At 39.8% G+C, this 19,997-nt stretch overlaps 1 protein-coding gene and 1 non-coding gene across 2 annotated transcripts in view; one reads left to right on the forward strand and one right to left on the reverse strand.

Moving 5' to 3' along the window:
- The first annotated feature begins 6,492 nt into the window (after positions 1–6,492).
- Positions 6,493–6,600, forward strand: LOC124089771 (U6 spliceosomal RNA). The gene has a single exon (XR_006850859.1). It is a non-coding gene; the product is annotated as a U6 spliceosomal RNA (small nuclear RNA).
- A 10,264-nt stretch (positions 6,601–16,864) lies between these two features.
- Epha4 (EPH receptor A4) overlaps positions 16,865–19,997 on the reverse strand; it is a 140,948-nt gene continuing 137,815 nt past the window's right edge. The window contains exon 18 of the mRNA XM_046439765.2: positions 16,865–19,349. The gene's annotated coding sequence lies outside the window, so the exon portion shown is untranslated. The remainder of the gene's footprint in view (positions 19,350–19,997) is intronic.

The raw sequence follows: 19,997 nt of genomic DNA on the forward strand, positions 1-19,997 counted from the left end.
CTGTTTCCATAGCACTTCAGGTTTGATGCTTTGCAACCATTAATTATTTATTCCTCTAGGCACTCAGGAGAGATGGCTCAGACTAGGAAACACATGGAGCAAGATCGAGTGCCTTGCCAGCCTGGGAGCACTTCAGGGGGAACGAGGACGACGGGCTGTGCTGGGTCCCCAGGGCCCTTTCATCCGCCTTTTCTGAAAAGGTGAAGCAGTGCTGCCTGGCTTCCCGAAGCCGTCAAAGACTGGAATCACTCACTTGTGCTTCATCATAATTGAAGACCTTCAGGAAAATGACTTTAGCCTTTTGAAAGCACTTTAAGGTGAGAAAAGAAAAAAGAAGCATTTGCATTTCCAATGCAGAGTCTTGACTCAGTTTTTGCATCCTTATGAAGTGGTGACCAGGGATGAGGCAAGATTTTACAGAACCCACCATTCTGAATCCTGAGGGTATTTGGTATTTGGATCTCTCCTGCAACAGGGCAGGCAGTTAGTACTCCACAAACGAGATTGAAATAGGACTTCCAGAGTCTCCGGAGACTCCCACAGTAGGCCTGGCCTCCCTGTCTCTTGCAATGCTAAAGCCACCTTGGGGGATTTGGGGAGGCCCACGAAACTCCATGTGCTACTGGACACATAGGGCCAGGGCCATAGCCACAGCCACTTCATCCCTACAAACTAACCTAGAAAATTCCCAAAGAAAGGCTACACACAAAATTTATGATGTACCTTCATCTAAAAAGCCATGACAGCTACTCTGATCTCACTTGATATCTGGGTTTGCCATAGCTGCTTACAGTTTATAAATTTCCACTTTCCCGTTTTTCCTTGGGCTTTTATTCTTCTGAGATCTCCTTGTCTGACCCAGTCTCCCCTGACTACCCTGCCTCCAGACACTTCCACTCTTCCATGGGAAATTCAGTTTATTAATGACAAATTATTTATTTTTATGGTCCTGGGGATTAAACCCAGGGCCTCAAACATGATAGGTACCCGCTCTACCACTGAACTATATCCCCAGTCTTTTTCAAATTTTATTTTGAGACAAGGTCTTACTACATGGCCCAGGTTGGTCTTGAACTTGTGACCCTCCTGCCTCAGACTCCTGAGTAGCTAGGATTAAGATGTGTACCACTATGCCATGTTTAGCCAAATTCTGTAACCCCAACATTTTCTCCAGGTAGGTCTGGTTCCCTCTTGCTCTAACTGAAATCTGGCCATGGTCTGAAGTATGAGTGCCCCCATATCCCTCATCAGCAATAATGATATTCTTCTACCTCTCCCAGATATCCTAGGGCCTGAACCTGAGGTGGCTTCTTTCTTGCCCCACTTAGCCACCTCTGCAATTTCTCATCTTGCCTCCCTCACACACAGGCTTCCCTGGGACATGTCTATCAGGGAGCACCATTTGCTCTCCCATTCCAATTAAGCCTCCTTCTTTGCTGAAAATATTAGGACCCAGATCATTGCATTTCTTGCCAAAATGAATCCCGTCCTATCATTACCATTGATAACTTCAACTCTAGCAAATAATTCCATCTCCATAGCCTCTCACTTCCATCACCTTTCCTTTAGTTCACCTTAGGCATTAACTCTCATGGTCTTAACAACCAAGATCTCATGATGACTCAGAACTCTATTATTTCCATTATCTTGATTTAAAGCCCCGTACACTTTGACCAAAAACTCTATCTTTCCAGGTCGCATACCTTAACACTACTCCCATTCCAACAATTCTTTGATCTTCATTTGGGCTTTCATTCTATTGATTTTAACACATCTATCATTCTTCCTAGTCTTCACATATCCCTCATCTTATGTTCTGAGGATCACACAGTTTTGTGGCTCAGGAATTGGAAGGAGCTAGATATTTCTGGCTCATAGTCTCTCTCATGCAATCATAATCAAGATGTCAGCAAGGGATGCAATCATCTGAAGGCATGTCTAGAACTGGAGGCTCTGCTTCCAAGTGGCTCAACCACATGGGTGTTGGCAGGAGTCTTTAGTTCATCACCATGTGGACCTTTCCATAATTGTGCTTAAATGTCTTCACAAAATGGCACTTTCTCCAGGGTAAATATCCAAGAATAAAGGCAAATAGGAAATTACAGAGTCTTTCTTTCTTTCTTTCTTTTTTTAAAGAGAGAGTGAGAGAGAGAGAGAGAGAGAGAGAGAGAGAGAGAATTTTTTAATATTTTTTTTTTTAGTTTTCGGTGGACACAACATCCTTGTTTGTATGTGGTGCTGAGGATCGAACCCGGGCCGCACGCATGCCAGGCAAGCGCGCTACCGCTTGAGCCACATCCCCAGCCCAAATTACAGAGTCTTTCATAATCTAATCTCATAAGCCTCCCACCACCACATCTGCCCTATAGTTGTTTATGAATAAGAATGTTTCAGTCAATGATAGATTACTATATAATGGTGGTCCTGTTAATATTATAATTTTGAGTAATGTTATAGTTATTTTATTTTATGTGAGTACAGCAAGTCTATGATGTTTACACAATGATGAAATCACCCAAGGATGCATTTATCAGAATATATCCTCATCATTAAGTGATTCATGACTATATTCTGTTTGTTAGAAAGCAAGTTGCTAAATTTCATCTATACTTAAAAGGAGAAGTAGGTACCACCATTTGAAAAGAAGAGTGTTGAGGAGTTTGTCTACATATTTTAGAATCACTGCACCATTTTATAAATTAAGAAATAGACCTTTTTATTTCATAAATGAAGTCAGATAACTTGCCTGTGATCACACAATCTCAAATGTGAAAGAATTTTTTTCTTGCTCATATAATGTTGCAATCAAGAAATGCTTCTCCAACTAGCAACTCAAAGACCCACTGGGCTTCCATATTGTGGCTCTGTGACCTTTAATAGGTGGCTTCCAAGGTTGACATTTTTGTGGGCATCAAACTCTGGAAGGTAAAAGAATATGGAAAATAAAACATAGGAAGCTTTATGGGCAAGTCTGATGTACAAAATAACATTATTTTCATTCAAATTCCATTGGTTACAAATCAGTCATGTGAACACACCTGCTGGGAACACTGGAAATGTAGTCTAGCTATGTGCTTAAGAAAAGGAAGCCATATTTGGTGAGAATTTAGCAGTTTCTGCAAATCCCATGCCCATCCTTGTAACCACTATGATTATAAATAGAAAATGTACATGTATATGGCTGGTTGGGAAATGGTGTCAGATGGAGGAGCAGGTAGAACAATAACTATTTTCACAAATAGAATTTTTTGTGGAATTTTAGAATAAATCTGCAAAACCATGTTGCATACATTCAGATTGTTTCCATATTGTCATCATTTTTATTGTTTTTTCACTTGCTCCTTATTGGCTACAGACTGTTAGCCAGAGGTCTCTTGTTTGTTCACTGAAGCTACCACTGGATCCACATATCCACTCCACTGTGTGTCTAAAGATAATTTTCTAGGCCATCCTGGAGATAAGCATGTAGCTGCAGGCCAAATATATTATTTCATTATCATAGCATAGATACAAGATTCAGTCAGAGCTTTATTTTAGAATTATCTAGAAGGTGGGTTCAATTTCCCACTTCATTTATGAAACAAAAATGTGCAAAGCCTGTGGAGACAAGTTAATCTGTGCCAGTCTCTTGTTTGTTTAGGAGTGGAACACCTCTCCAATACTCCTCCAGGAATTTCTTAGGACCCCAGCGGTAGTAGCATCCGGTGTAGGAGCACCTTGCTGTTCTCAGCAGCAAGTACACACTCTTCCACTGTTTCACCATCTTGCCAACACTCCTTTCTGGCTACAGACTGTAAGCAAGAGGCCTCTCTTTAAACCATGTTTGACTCTGCTCTTTCATCTCCATAGGTGGCTACTCTGGACCGTGAGAGTACCAAAGACTAGTTATGATCTACGGCACTCATGACTTTGCTGGTATTTTATTTTCTAGCTTTGCTACTTTTGGTAGATAATAATGTTGTTGAGGGAGTATATTACTTGTCCCTTGCCCTATGACAAAAGATAATATTCTCACCCATCCCCCATCCTATCCACACGACTTGCCTTGACCTCTTGCTGGATAAAATGTACCTCTCTACCCCTTGTTCAACCACTGATTTGTTTTCATGAGTATAATATGAGTTTCTATGACACATGTGGTGATTTGAAATACACATACACGCTTCAGCTTGGCTTATCACTTTCCTACTTTTGCCATGAGAAGAACATACCTCATGTAATGTCTGGTTCAAGAAGAGACAGAAACGTGAGATATACAAACACATGGGAGCAGGGGAAGGAAGACCCGTCTCAGTACCTGTCCTGCACTCAGCCCTCAGCGTCTGCCTGGCCTTACTGAAGGTCTCCTGCCTCTAGTAAGGAAGCAAGGGCTTCATCTGCAAAGCTAAGCCAGACAGCTCTATCCCAGATCAGCAAAGGCTCAGCTAACCTACAGGGGGCAGGAGAAAGAAAAGAAGGCTTATTGCTCTATAGTCTCCATTTAAAGGTGGTTTGTATGCAGTTTGTATGTGACAGTTTAATCAAAATGAAGCAAGGACCCTAATTCAGTTTGAGACTTGTCTAAGATAGTTTGGTACATCTGAACCATAGTGGCCAGCCCACACTCCCCATTAGCTAATTATAAAATTTCTTCAAAATAGCATTTAGAGTGGCTATGGGTGTAGCCCAGTGGTAAAGCATGTGCTTAGCATGTGCAAGGCCCTACATTCAGACCCCAGCACCAAAAAGAAGAAAATAAAAAGGCATTTGAAGTAAGACTCAGTACAAATTTTCAATGCTTATGTAGACTCAACATTTCCTATTTTTCAGGGAGAGGTTTGCTGAGGTTTTCTCCATTTCATTGGGCTCTCACGAATCCGATATCTTTCACATAAGTGAACTTGCCCTCAGGGTTGGCCGTATCTTTGCTGGCAAGCATTTCACAAAGAAGGCATTTGTTTCAAAAATCAACATTTAATTTGGACAAATTTTAATAGTCACAGAGCTTGATGCTGATGAAAATATTTACTAGCAGCATTTCTGGTTTGGAACCATTTGTTTCTATTATTTTGACAGAAACAAAATTTGGTTGGTTGTTCGTTGGGATGTGAAATGGTTTTGTAAGCATTTCAGCTTGATGCCCAGGCAAGCAGTCACAATAATTCTTCTTCAAATAAATAGGAACCACCATTTTTCTATTCATTACTTCAATAAGAAAAGTTCTACAAGTGAAAGGCTTTGCAAAATACTGCATCATAAAAACCTTGAAGTACATCGCAACAAAAGTTAGTACACTGTAAATATTTTTGCAAAAGATTTGGGCCGTCTTTTCTTTCTATAAATACTTGTCTGCATAGCAAAGGGAATGAAAAGTCAGAAGAAAAAAATTGTGTTGTCTCATTTCTACTTTGGAGCATCAAATATCATTGATTCAGCAGAACCACTTTGCATGCCTTATGAATTATACCTAAGGTGGAAAAGTGGAGAAGAATTTCATGAAAACATATCAAGCAACATAGAAGTGACTGCTGTAATTAAATCATTTTTTTTAATCATCAAAATTGAAAATAAGAGAAAACAACTTCTGAAGAAGCCGAGGGTCAATCAGCTAAATAAACTGAAGTCGTTCCGTCAACTGGCATTGATTCGATTTTAGCAGGATGGAATTGACTTTGCTCCAACTCCACCCACTTCACAAACTAATTAGGAAAGCATATCGGCAACATCTTCAATCAGCTAAGGAAGATAAGTGGGCTTCAAAGTCATCAACTATAAAACTCTGTCAAGAATAGCAATAGATTCTCAAAAGAACTTCAGAGAGCTTTCAGAAAGTTACCCAATGTCAATCAGAGGAACAAAACCTCAAAGCCATGGGTTTTAATTTTTTTTTTTTGGGGGGGGGCTTTTGGGATAGCAAGGCTGACTTATAAGAAAGAAAATCACACACCAACAAAGCATATGTTAGCATCCAGTGTTCTCACTCAACTTCCGTTCACCTAAGTCCCCATCCAGGAAGAGCAATAACGATGCTGGGGTCTCAAGGATTTGAAGGGGCATTGGGCAAATTATTTAAAATATCTAGAAATGTATAAACTTGTACAGTCCTTAAATGGAGGAGAGAACTATTAGATTACTTCTTCAACGAACACTGTCTGCAGATCAGTAAAAGATGGTACATTTATGAGTGTCTTGTTCTCTTTACCAACCAAAGTACCACAGAACATTTTCTTCATTTTTTGAATGGAGAAATGAATAAAAGAATCACTTTGAGTTCACTTAATGGCACTTGAAATGCTTTTTTTTTTAATGTGTGTTTCTATTCCCAAAGTATTGGAAGTCTAATATCTTAATGACAGATACCTACCTACTCACTGTTGTGTTCTGATGAGAATCCTAAGTAACAGATCCAGGAAAACATGAAAACACTGATTTCCCCCTCCCCCTTTAAGTCTCATATTTTAAAAGAAGAAGGGCAGGGGAAGAAGGAGAAGAAGGAGAAAAGGAAAAGAAGAAGTGCTGGCTTTGGCAGCACACATCCTAAAACTGGAACAATACAGAGAAGATTAGCATGGCCCCCTGCGCAAGGGTGACACAAAAATTCATGAAGCATTCTGTGTTTTTTTAGATGCACACATGTGTCAGCCCTACAAAAAGTAAGTAAAGCTAGAGGCTATAAAGGAAGGATTCTTGTGTGACAGTGCCTAATAATAATGATCACAAAGGACTCTAGAGTCGCAAATTTGTCCTGAGTTAATTTGAGTCTGATCTCATAGACCTACAAATCTTCCTAACCTCCTTCATTGAGAAACTCGATCTGTTTTTCACTGATAAGATCATGAGTTACCATCCCCATGGTTTTCAGAGACTGGCTAAAATATCAATTGTTTTTATGCTAATTGTTTACAATTAGCACTTTGCTGTCTTGTTTATTGCTGTCTTAGCATAAGCCCTGCCCTTTGTATGCCTTGTCCTGTCACCTGCCACCAGCCACTATGGACCTCTGGACTGCTCTGAAGCTGAATGCCTTAACTATCCACATCCTACTTGGTGGAGAACAAGGACTTTGGGTTACTTCCCCCAACTTCACTTCCTTTCAGCAGAAAGCAGTTTGGACATGTCATTGCCCATTTTTCCATAGAAATGAAATGTAGAAATTGACAGTGGGAAAATGTAACAGTGTTCCATTTTAAATATAACCCTCGCTGCTCTGCCACCGTAACTTATTTTTAAAGTGGACATATTTGATTCTCTTCCTTTCTCCCCGCTCCTCCCTGATCTCTCCTTGTCCCTAATCTCAGGGGAAACAGGATTACCTTTCTTCCCTATTTTAGCAGATTTGTCTGTCCTTGAGCACACACCCACCATAGGTGCTAAGTAATCCAGACTTTGGGAATGGTACCAGCTCAGAAATGACTATCTCGCAAATTAACAAGTGAATTACAAGTCCAACCAAAACATGTGGAAGGTGGCCTTTAAATCACCTCTTTAAAAGCCTCCTGTTCCTGCTGATGGGCAAAATCACAGGCTCTGGGAGAGGAGTCTCCTGTGTTTTCCCTTTGCTAGCAAAGCAATAAACCTTCTTTTTCCTTTTTCTAGAAGAAGAAGAAGGGGGGTGGGGGGACAAAGGGAAAAGGAGAGAGAATGGACACAGGATGATACAGAAAGAGATCGTGGGTGTCCAGCATGATGTTAAGTTTTCATGTCCACCTCATCACCCTCCAGTGCTAGCACAATAGCCACTGCTTTCTCCTCCACCTGCACTCTCCCCCGAGTCTCTGATTGGGATGATAGTTGGTTTATAAGGGAGAAATTGTTTTAAACCTTAAAAAAAAAAAAAAAAAAAAAAAAAACTTCTATGAAGAACCATGACTCTGCTGCATGGGGGTTTCATTAGGAGAGCTGGAGTAAGGCAGATGCTTCAGATGAGCCACCACTTACTAAGTAGCATGGGAGCATTTGAATATTGTAACAACTGCCAGAGAAGTGCTTGTGTGTATCTGCCAAGTGAAGGTGCTGCCTTTCTGCACCTTTGCCTAAGCGTTCTTGCATTCACAAACTCATACCCAGCAACCACAGAGTTTAAGACACACATTGAATCATAGAGCTGAAACACATTAGAGATTACAAAGTCCTGGTTTTAAAATAAGGAGTCATGTGAGATGTACCCATGCTCACAAAGCTCTGTGGCAGAGTTCAGGCCAGACCCAGCATCCTCTAAACTGCGCAACATTCTTCTCAATGACATCAAGCAGAGAGTGCTACTCTAAGTAGGTTTTCTATCACTAGGGGAAAAATCAATTTCAGGATATCGACCTGAGAATTAAAAGTGTTACTTAAGATGTGAAATGTTACTGGTTCTCATGAAAACACAAATTTCACCTATATCCAACTCTTTCTTCTGTCAAGACATCTGGACAGACAATGATAATGATAGACAACTTATACTAAAAGAACCACTAAAACATAAGGATAGCAACACTTCACTGCCACCCTTTGTTTAAATGCCACAGGAAATTAACCAGGATACCACATTTGTTTCCAGTTGTATCTTCACTCCTTTAAGAGGCTTCATGGAATTCTAGAAAGTGCATTAACTTTGGTTGCAGACGAATATAACACAAATCTCAGTACAGTCATTTTACAAGCAGTTAAGACTTGGGAAAGCACTTAATCTATTTAATCCTCATTTTCCATAGTGGTAAAATAGAAGGGATAATACTTGCAACCTGATCATTGAGAATTAAATAGGATAAGAAATACATGTACAACCTATAAATCACCGATCTCACCAGCGAGTAGCTATAAAATGTTGCATTCTCTTTTCATGGTTCCAACTTTCTTCAAGCTACTAGTGGCAGATAGTCTTCCAAGAGTTTCTCAGTCTCCTGTCTCACATAGTCCTGAACAATCTGTCAATCCTTCTCTCTGATCCCTTGCACTACCCACAGTGCTCAGCTATTTTTCATGACAGCCCCCCACTGACTCCTCCTTGTTCTTTCTGTGCATTTACACAATTTTCCAAATCACAATGGGGACAGGATTAGGGAGGACGTGGCTTACCCCAGACTTAACAGAGCTTTAGAGATTCAGAAGTAGCTTGCAATTGCCACCATCGTATACAAACCAGTTCTCCTTACTAGGTCAAGCTGCCTGTCTTCTAGACTGCTCCTCTGAGCAACAGCCACTGACTCTCACCATTGGAAATATTCCAGATGCTCTCACGCCTGATTCCAGGGCCTCATGAAAGAAAAAATGTCCTCTCCAGCAATCCAAGGGCCAGAGCACGTCCAGTCCTGCAACCTCTTCCTTCTAGAGTGATTCAAAGTGGCTAGCCTTCCATTCAGAGCAAAAAAATTATCAACCATCAGATATAGACTATTCCAATGGCTCAAACATGACATTTACAAGACTCAGAGATATTTCCCAAAATCTGCCTTGTTCAATCTTAAAACCTCCTATAGTACACAAGTAACTCCATCTAAACTACTAGGAACAGCCCATCTCCCTCAAGAGTTTCTTTAAGAATGAAATACAAGAACATGACAAAGTATGATTGCTTTTGTTACACATTCTGGTAACATCCAGGTCTCACATCCTGATCGCCTGTGGATAAAAGGACAGTTTCTCACGTATGTACATAAATTCACGTACTGGCATGTACATACCAGATGCATACAAGCAATTCCTACATGAGAACGTACGTATACATTGGATCTATGTAAAAAAAAAAAAAAAAATGGAAGGGACCAAAGAAAAGTCATGACCTAACTCTAAATATCAGAAACGTCTTTCAGACCCATAGATGATAGAGATTCAGCTTAAAACACTTTACTTCCAGTTGCCCTAATAATAATTTGTAATTATTATTATGTATTATTATTAAGATTAATAGGGTGCAATAATAATATCAAACTAAGTAAATTGAAGATCAGATACTAAATCTAAGATTATAGACCTCAGGGGGGGAAAATCACAATGTGACTAAGATTATGGAGCATGCAGATCAAGAATTACCATTTATTAAATGCCCATTACCATGCAGCTGGATTTACCAACTACTAACTTTCACCTGGCAACCTTACATGTTGGAAATTATCTTCCCTCTTTATGGGAGAAAAAAAAAAGAATTTATCTAAGATGACATAGCCAGTAAATTATAGACCTAAAATTCATGACACAAAAGCCACTGATCTTTCCAATATCTCTGAATGTATTCTTCCATGGGCCGGAGACCTGGGAAGACCATATGTGAAGATGAAGATGGTGATTTGAAGATGAGGGGAAAATGAAGGAAGAGTTTTGATAAATTTGTGAAGATTCACCCATATAATATAAGAATATATGCTATTGAGTAACACCAGCCTATTTTTTTCTTCTTTCCTTGAATTTCAATGAAATAAAGACAAATCACAAGGGTTCATTCATTCATTCAAGTCAATTAGCCAGCACCCATTGAGTAGCTACCCTGTGACAACCACAGCCTTAGGCATGAAGATATAGACAAGAAAAAGATAAGATTCCTGCTTTTGTCAATCTTAGACTCTATAGATTCTACTAGAATCACCTATCAGGGAAAAGCACTAAGAAAATGAATAAGTACTCTACATTATTTTATCTAATTAAAAATCACTTTAAACAAGGTAAACACATAGGGAGAAGAGTGGTCACCCAGCCCAGAGAATGACAAAAACCTCCATGAGGCTCTGACTCACGATCCTTATGGGTGAGCTGCACCTAATCATATGGACATGGTCTATAAGAACAGGAAACATCGTAGGTAAGGCCCTAAGCCCTGAAAAAGCTTTGTACATTTGGAAAACCATAAGTAGTTCTCTTTGAAGCATGGATAAGAGGCTTTGCATTCTAAGGCTTGGTTTCTTTATGGATTATAGATTATAAAAGTACCTTCTTTGTGGAGATAAATGGTGTGCTTGAGCTAAAGTGAATTAGTAGCCACCGGTTCTTGGTACTTCATAAAGCTGCGTGATGGTAGCTCTTGTTACTATGGAGAACCTTGGAGGCCCTGGTAGATATGCTTCTGGTAAACAGAAACAGCAAATCTGGGTCAACTGACTTACACAATAGTTTCTAATATGGAAAGGAAAGGAGAAGGCCATGCTCCGGGCAGGGCTTAGCCAGAGATACGAGCTGCTTAAAGTTCATAAATGTTTAACAACCAGCTTTGTAGGGACGGAGAGGAGGAGAAGGAGGAAAAAAAAAATGAAGAGGAAGAGGAAAAAAAAAAGAAGAAGCAGATCTGATGTATAGGTTTTGTAGATTTTCATGATGTAACTTTCCCCTCAAGGACCAATTTTAAGTTACCAAGATTACATGAACAGGCTCATCAGATTCCTGAATATTTCTCCATTAGCTCTGAGGAGGCTGTCCACGCCAGCTCCAGTACACCACAGCGTCCAGCTGTTTCTTTGAGATTCTCTTCATCCTTTCTCCATCCCAAGGTTGGCTTTTCTCACAATCACCAAATGGCAGCCAGAGGGAATGGTGCCTTGTGTTCATACGAGGGTAGGATAGGGTACAAGACAGATTGTTTCCCATGCCATGGAAAACAAGATTCACATGTCACTCTGGACCACCTCGGAATCTGTGACTGGGTCAATGTTTTCTGGGGTTCTGGCCTATTAGAGTACGTTTAGAGTTAGGGATGGATCCTGGGAATGCAAATCATTGGAAAATTAGCCTCTCAATTTTAGATGCCAATTCTTATTTTAAAAGCAAGTCCTGTTTCTAGCATCATGGCAGTTTGCATCAGGAAAACCATGTTCTTTATGTTAGTTCAGGCTTTAACGTCAGATATTTTGTAAGCAGCCAGGACCTGACTTATAAAGAGGCAATTTGTGAATATCTTCTCATTTCACAAATGAGAATTTGTTTTGATTCTATAAGTTCCTCACCATTTTGAGGGGAGAAAAAAAAAGGTGAACTCAATTAAACCTTAACTGAATGGTAAATGAGGTAGTGATTCTATTATGTCATTCACATGATAATGCAAAAGCAAGAAGAACCTACAGGGCAATTAGCCCCCTGAGAGACTCTAATATTTCAATAAGTCACAGAAATAAATTCTGAGCCATTTAAAGAAGAAGAACTCAGTTAATTGCAATGTTCACCTGCCCATATAAAAACGGTTGCACATGAGTGTCTTCTTGCCTTTTTCTATTAAGTATTTCTTGAACTTCTTTGCAACTTTTCAGCCCCTCACATTTGCCTCTGGCTGATTTTAAATTATGCTAATTGGAAGAGGGAAAAATGCTGGTAATGGAATAGAATAGAACGCTATTTCTTATAGCATCTGGTGCAATCTGAGCCATGTAAAAGTGCATCTTATGGAATAGAGATATGAATAAGCAATGCCAGTCTGATTACAAACAACATGGGTCTCATTAGAGTACGTCACTCTGATTGCTAGGTAGTGATACACTGCAGATTAGCAGGCCATAATTGCCTTTTACATATTATGGGTATAATATATAGTTTCTCTGAGTGTATGATAAAGCCACTTTCTCTCATGGCTATCTTTTCCAGCCCTACACAAAGCAATGTCTGTGTTCTACTAAGCTGATTTTAACTGGGTTCTTGGGTCCTAATTCTATTTTCTTGGAAGTATTCATCAAGTTTTCTACTGCAGTGCTGTAAACAAAGAATTATGTCTAGGGTGATTGCCAGAAATAAGATATGTCAGTGGCATATAACCCCCTCAACTGGGAGCAGTCAATGGCTCAGGGAACTTCCTCCAAAGGGAAAGGGTAAAATAACTGAGGCCAAACCCCATGATACAGCTACAGGTCTTAATTAGGTTGTTGATTTAAGTGTGTGGTGCATTTTTTCACTGTCAGAATCCATTTGGTTCTTGACTGTGACTGGAAGAACTCAGACATCTTAGCTCAGGTCATGACTTTGGCACACATTGTGCAGTCTCTGTTGTACAACCTCCTAAGCTGGCTTTGAAATCAGAATTTGATGGTCACGTTTTGCAACTGGTAGCACAATCTCTCCAACCGTTGCTCTGCATCTCACGTGTTCTTTTAAAAAATAGAACAGCCACTGGACCACAAGGCAAAAAGGCCAATCTCTATTCAGCTGCAAACTTAGTAAGAACTTGGAACACATGTTGGGGCGTGGCGGTGGAAGGCACAGTGGATGGGGATTCAGCATACTTGAGCTCTGGTGTTGACCTAAACATCTGTGCAACGTGGGATGCATTTGTTTGTCTCTTTCAATTAGGTTTTTTTTTTTTTTTTTCATTTGAAACTCTCTGAAGAACAGATTTCCAAAACGTGCCTCAGAGGAGTTTTATCTGACTCTTCTGTTAGAAAGAAGGATTTCATTTTCTAATATAGTCACAAAATGCTAAGTTAAATTGGCAAAATGGGTTTCTTTACTATGGGACTTTTCAGAAACTTTCATATACCAAGGTGTTCTCTGGAGCTTCAAAGGAGGTTGTGAAATACACCACTATTATCCGGTCTTACCTGGCAGTAGAATTCTCTCCACCACAACCTGCTCATCAATGTCTTGTCTACCTAACGTTATGACCAAATACCTGTTCTCTGTTGGCTCTGTTGGAAGGCATCACTCGCTCACATGACTGGACTATGTAGACATCTGTTTGCACTCTTCTTACTTCAGCCGATTCCCATAGAATTGATTGCACTGATTTCTCCCAAGAGGCTGGCAATTTACTTCTATTTTAAAGATGAGTAAGCTGAGTTTCAGGGAGGTTAAGTGACTTATCCAAGTCACACGATTTGAAAGTCACTGAGCCCTTCATTATATCATGCTCAGCCTGTACCTCAGTTGATTTTTCTCTTGTCTTGGGACCTGACTTTTGTTTCTGTTTGGATAATGACTAGCTTCTTTGTCACAGGCCATCATCAAAGTGAGGAATGGCCTCTAAGAAGTGCCGTCCATGGCTTTATGCTTAGAACGTGAGAATGATAATTAAAGAAAATCACTACCTCTTGCCTGATTATCAGATGGAAATATCTTAGCTGCAATAGATCACACTCTGCTTTTAGTGAACAGCAGAAGGCAGAGATTCTTACAAAACAATGTGTTAGATGAACATTATACCTAAGTCATAATTTGTTCCATTAGAGCTTCCCAAAAATAAACAGCATGGCAAATCAGTCAAAAATAGTCCACCTGGCTGGGCGTGGAGGTGTTCTTTTATGATCCCAGCAACTTGGGAGAGGCTCAGGTAGTAAGAGTACAAGTTCGAGGCCAGCCTGAGCAGCTTAGCAAGATTTTGTCTCAAGATAAAATTTTCAAATGGGCTGGCTGTGGCTCAGAAGTAGAGTGTTTACTTAGTATGTATGAGACCCTGGGTGTAGAGGGAAAAAAAAAAAAAAGCAAAAACAAACCAACAACTAGGCAAAAACAAGCCATCTAGCAACAGCAGAGGCCAGCAGGGGCCCAAGGAGAAAGCAATGGCACAGATCATGCTAATTAGGATGGTCAAGCTGGAACATAAGCCCCAGACAAACAGTTGAATCAGATGGGATACAGCTACATGGACAAGCCATATAGTGTCAGGGTGGCTGAGAATCCAGGGGCAAGTTGTAGGAGTCTGGCTGCTGGTGTGTAAATCCAAACTTCCAACCCTAGGTGACCTTATACTAGTCATCCACCCTTTCTTTATTCTGTAGAGTTCTCCTCTATGAAATGAGGGCAAGAGAAGTTCTTTTCTGTGCTTCTGGGCTCTTTTGAGAATTGAAATAAACAAAGCTTAGCACCATCCTTGGATGAGGTCATTCATAAATGCTAGAAGAAATAAGTGTGGGTTCCAGCTCCAGTTCTTTTGATGTCTCAGAACAAATCTTTAAGTCTTGCCCATCTGATAGAGGTCTAAGGGCTAAGGTGGTGTGGTTTTGCATTTTCCAATTGTACCTTTATTTTTTAGAGGAGAAATAACTCTTCCAATCTCTGGCCAAGGATGATTTACTCTGAGCTCCTACTCCTTTCCTTCCTAAGTGACCAGGGCAATTGAAATCCTAAAAGCCAGGCACTTCTAGGAATCAGTGGAATGCTGTGCCTAGAGAAGACGTGGAGATCTGCACACGTAGAAAGGAAAATCCGGTCAATTCCCAATGCATCTGGATATCCAAGGGTGAAGACACAAAGGGTACAGCACTTCTCAGCACAGCTCCTGCTTTGGCACCTCTGGGAAATGACCCCTGCCCACGTTTGAGGACCAAAGTCAAACTCAAAGCTCAGAGATGTGCTCACTTGTAGGGGAAGCTCTCTCTGACTTCCTCCAGGCGCACTGTCCCCCTTCGTACTTGTGCAGGAGACCAACTTGCTCCTTGAGTTTCAGTTTCTCTTCCTATGCTTTTCCCAGCATCCTAGCACCTGTGTTTGGAACCATGTGATTGGGTTCTGGGCAATGAGATAAAAGAGGCAGAAACAAAATCCCCTTTCCAAGTCCAGCCATAAAGCTTCCAACAAAAGTGAACACATCTGTCTTCCCTTATGTGATGACCTTTGGACACATATTGTATATGGCAGTATCACATGAGATAAAGGAACTTGGATCTATCAGTCACTGCTTGGAAAAGAGTGACCAGGAAGATCCTTAGATTCTTAATCAAGTTGGATCTTAATCAAGTTGGGATGTAAGCTAGAAATATGTTTTTGATGAGTTAAGCCACTGAGACTATTGGTCATTTATTATCGAGAAAAGTTGGCATTCATTTCCCCAAATACAAAATCCCATATTACACTACACTAAAATCAATCTCAAAATTACTGTCAAGATTGTAGGTAGCAATTTTGATACAATCCTATCAGCTCTTTCTAGAAAAATGTATATGGAATGATGTTTTGTCTTGCTCAACAAGCAAGGGAGAAAATTCCAAATCTATTCCCTTTCAAAACCTACTTATGCTGACAACTACCACACAGCTATTACTCTAACTGATTCTAGAGGGAAACTTAAGAAATAAACAGAAAATAACCAAACATGACCCAGACTCTGAAATTCTTTTCATTTCATTACCCATGTTTAAAAATGTTGCTGGTAAGGATAACTGGCCTGCCTATGCTTGCTTAAGCCAGCTGCTCTTAGGGCTTTGGTTAATATAATGTACTGAGATGTCTTGAGCCTAATTTTTTTTTTTATTGACAGTGACTGCTAATTAATCATTAACCATATGAAATAGCATCATGGTAAGAGCATTCATCCTTAAGACTGCAGTTTTTAATATATTTTTATCCCATATCAACTTAGAATTTGATAAAATTTATGAAATCTCCCCATCAAACTGCATATTCAGATATAATTTTAACATTTGCAGTTTTAGGGGCTATCTTGGAACTCTAATGTACCTGCAAGGATCCTTGGATCCTACGTAAAAAGACCCCTGGAAATAAACTGGTAGCTGGCCTTTCAGGTCAGTAATAATGATATAGGAAAACAAAGTTCTTTATTATTTTTGGATGCAAACAAGGAAATAGGCAGAGGGGAGGCAAGAGACTTGCCCTAGATCACATAAATAATAAATGGGCAGAACCTAAACCAACCAAAATTTTTAGTCTTAATTACAATGGAATATAGAATGAGAATATTGTATCTCAAAGTCAGTATTTCTATTGCATTGTTTTCCAGGACAAAGATTAGAATTAATGTTTTTTTTTTGTTGTTGTTGTTTTTTATACTCAGGTATACGTATTGAATTATCACACTGTATTCCATAAACTAATACAATAACCATTGAAAAAGTTAAAATGTTTTTTTATCCTTTAAGTAAGCATGCTCAATTGAAAATTAAGATTTTCTATTTTAATCAAATGACAACCATTAATTAATTAATTTAGAAGTACCCTACACATGGTAAAAATAATCAAAAAGACACAACCAGATCCCAGGTTTGTATACGGCAACTACTTTATTATTTTTCAAATGCAAACTCTTTGCATTTAGTTTGCTATTTTACAATTTTACAAACTAGGTATAAAAGACCATAAATAAATGACATAAGTTATGTGTACCTAAAGTTCATGAAGGGAAGAAAAATACCTTGACGAATTAAAACAAAATAGAAAAATCTATGACTAACTCAAAAGATTGCTCAAATTTTGGAGCATGAATGAACCAATCAATGATCTGTTAATTTCTTTTTCAGTATGAACTAAATTATAATATGCCTTATACATTCTAATTTTAACCACAGTCCTTGCATATTCCAACATACTTGGAGTGATACAAAAAAATAAATGCACTCTTCAGTGTGTATCAATGCTTGATGTTGTTTGGACAATGTTAAGTGAAAATATTGCTTCTAGAACTTTCCTTTACTGGTCAGAATTTAAGTGTTTTTCAGACAAATATTGAGGCTATACGAGTGTATGGATTAATACACATATCTTTCACAGATTGAATACGAGGTCTCAAAACACACACACACCAGCAGTGTAGTGAGAACCACCCTTCTTTTAGGTAACTTTTTAAAACACACCAGAACATTTCACTTATAAGATCGCTAAAAATAATTTGGAGCCTGCAGACACATGGTGAAGCTATTTGATTTGGTGCAGCGGAAAGCTTCACTCTGCTTAATAGAAGATCTGAGAATGATGTAGCATCTAAGCTCACTAGACCAGTGCTTGCTCGTGGGCCAGACGCAGCCCAGAAGTTGGACCCCTACCCTTACCTCTGGGAAAGATGACCTGCTCAGAGATTCATCCTCATTTCTTTATACATATTTTTCAGGCATCAATGCATAGGCACATCCCTTTAAAAATATATTAAGGTCCCCAAAAAGGGGTGAATTAACTTTGTCACTCTGGCATAGTTATGAGAATACAATGCCACACACCCTGTCAGAATGCAATAAATATTTATTGATGATTTTCCTCTACTTGTTCAACAATATATGGTTCAGAATCATTTTCCCCTGATTTGATGTTATAGCTTATATAAATGGCCACAGTTTCTGCAACCACAGCTTAGAATAAGCAAGGCAGCCACTCGGATTATCTAAAAGGCAGTATGTTGGCTGGAGTTTGGTACACGTATCATATCAGAACTGAATCCTCACATACTGGAGCTCGGATTCTAGAAGACTGACACCCTTTTGAGGCAAGAGGAGTTAGCTGCATATGAATTACTCGAGAATTTTCCATGTAATTTGGGAACCTGAAATTGTTTGAGACCATTTCATCCCAACTACATTAACCTCAAGAGTCACTGGCATGTATTTTTCTGTGATATCAGGAGACAAAGTATTAATCCGGACACATCATCTCAAAGCTGACACACATATCTACGTTCATCTCCAAAAGTATATGAATTGCATATATTTGTTCGCATTCAACAAGTCCATTTATGCAGGGAAACAAAGGCTACTTATACTCCACGTGGGGCTTCTAGACGGATTCCTTCCCCTTCTCTCTCCACTGAGAACTGGTGAGTCTGATGAGTTCAATCAGAATCTGTGATTTCATGGATGGGCTGTTACCTGAATGTATTTATATTCTAAAATTACTCCACCATTATAAGGTGAAATTGCCTCCATCCAGAGCTGTGGAATTACTTCTTAAGGTTAGTGTGGCAGCTACGAAATACATATATAGATACATGACATTTAACATTTCCAGGTTGTCTTCCCAAGGGAACGGGCACCGTCTCCAGGCCCAATACATCATATGGTTCTTTATCTTGGAGCTGGTGAGAAACCAGAACTTTCCAGGTGTAGCATTCCACAACATTCACAGGCAGTTCTAAGCATGAGGTTATACACGCACACATGCCCATTCGCACGCACACACACACACACTCACACCTATGTACACACATCAAAAGAGATATTCAGCTCATATTTAGTCTAGGAAAAAAAATATATTTATATCACTGCAATGGCACACCCTGGGTAAAATGTCACTTCAGCAATGCATATCATAGGCAGCTCATGGGAACTGGCTTTGTTCTGTATAGTGGCACCTGACCGGTGTCCATAATAAAACCTGTAGCCTTTGGTCACTTGCTGCCACACCAATGCAGCCGTGACGTACAGGAATGAAATATGGAAATACATATAAATTAAACCAGGAGTTTGGGAGCAAGGGCTCTGCAGAGCTGGTGCCGTGAGGCAGTACATTCCTCAATGCGACTGGAGAACAGATGCTGAACCTCGATGCTGCTGCTTTTCCACTGGGAAGGGAGATGGGAAAGTCAGACATTTATTCTTCCCAGGTATCGATGCTGTTTCTTCAGTGTCTTTGCCCCAGAACTGGCACAATAGAAGCAGAAGAAACACATTTGGAAGGAACTGAGGAGGGCGTGTTCTGTTTTCTTCCAAGGGCTTTGTAATCAACAGGAAGGGCTGTGAGGCCAAGATAGCAGATTCTATTCCCTGTAGAGAAGAGAACAACACTTTAGACAACACATCAACAGTATTCCCTGTTGGCTGTCAACAAATATCGGGTGGAAGAATACAGGTCTATAGAAGCTGGCGTGGCTCAGTGAAAGTAGTTTAGACGTGACATAATGAATTCCTACTTTCCTCGTCTGAAAAATAATGACAATTACAAAAATAATATCTGTCAGCAACTAGGTAACAACTCTGACGGGTGCTCTATGTAAACCTATTGTATGGATGAGGAAGCTGAGGCACAGAGAGGCCTGTGTAACCAAGGTCATATACTCTGACATTGAAAGATGTGATCAGAACCTGCAAAGCCAGAGTCTACAGCCACTCCTGAATCACTATGTCAGATGGACAGACTCTTTGAAATGAAGATCGTGGCTTATTTCAGTCCACAATCGCTTGTAGTCATCACTAATGATTGGAAATTTTAAAAAAAAGGTGTTTTCCTTAAAAAAAAAAAAAAAGGTAACTTCTGATAAATGGGAGCATCTTATTTAGTGAAGGATCCATGTATTCTGCTGGGAAACAGACAGCAAAAGGAGATTGGGGCCAGAGCACCTGGAGAAACTGCTGATGTCAGTGATGGAGGTGAGAGATACAGCCTACCTTGGCGCACCAAGAACCCATCAGCCA

The sequence above is a fragment of the Marmota monax genome, unplaced genomic scaffold (assembly GCF_021218885.2).
Source record: "Marmota monax isolate L192 unplaced genomic scaffold, Marmota_monax_Labrador192_F-V1.1 WCK01_AAM20220418_F8-fsc00041, whole genome shotgun sequence".
NCBI classification, from domain to species: domain Eukaryota; kingdom Metazoa; phylum Chordata; class Mammalia; order Rodentia; family Sciuridae; genus Marmota; species Marmota monax.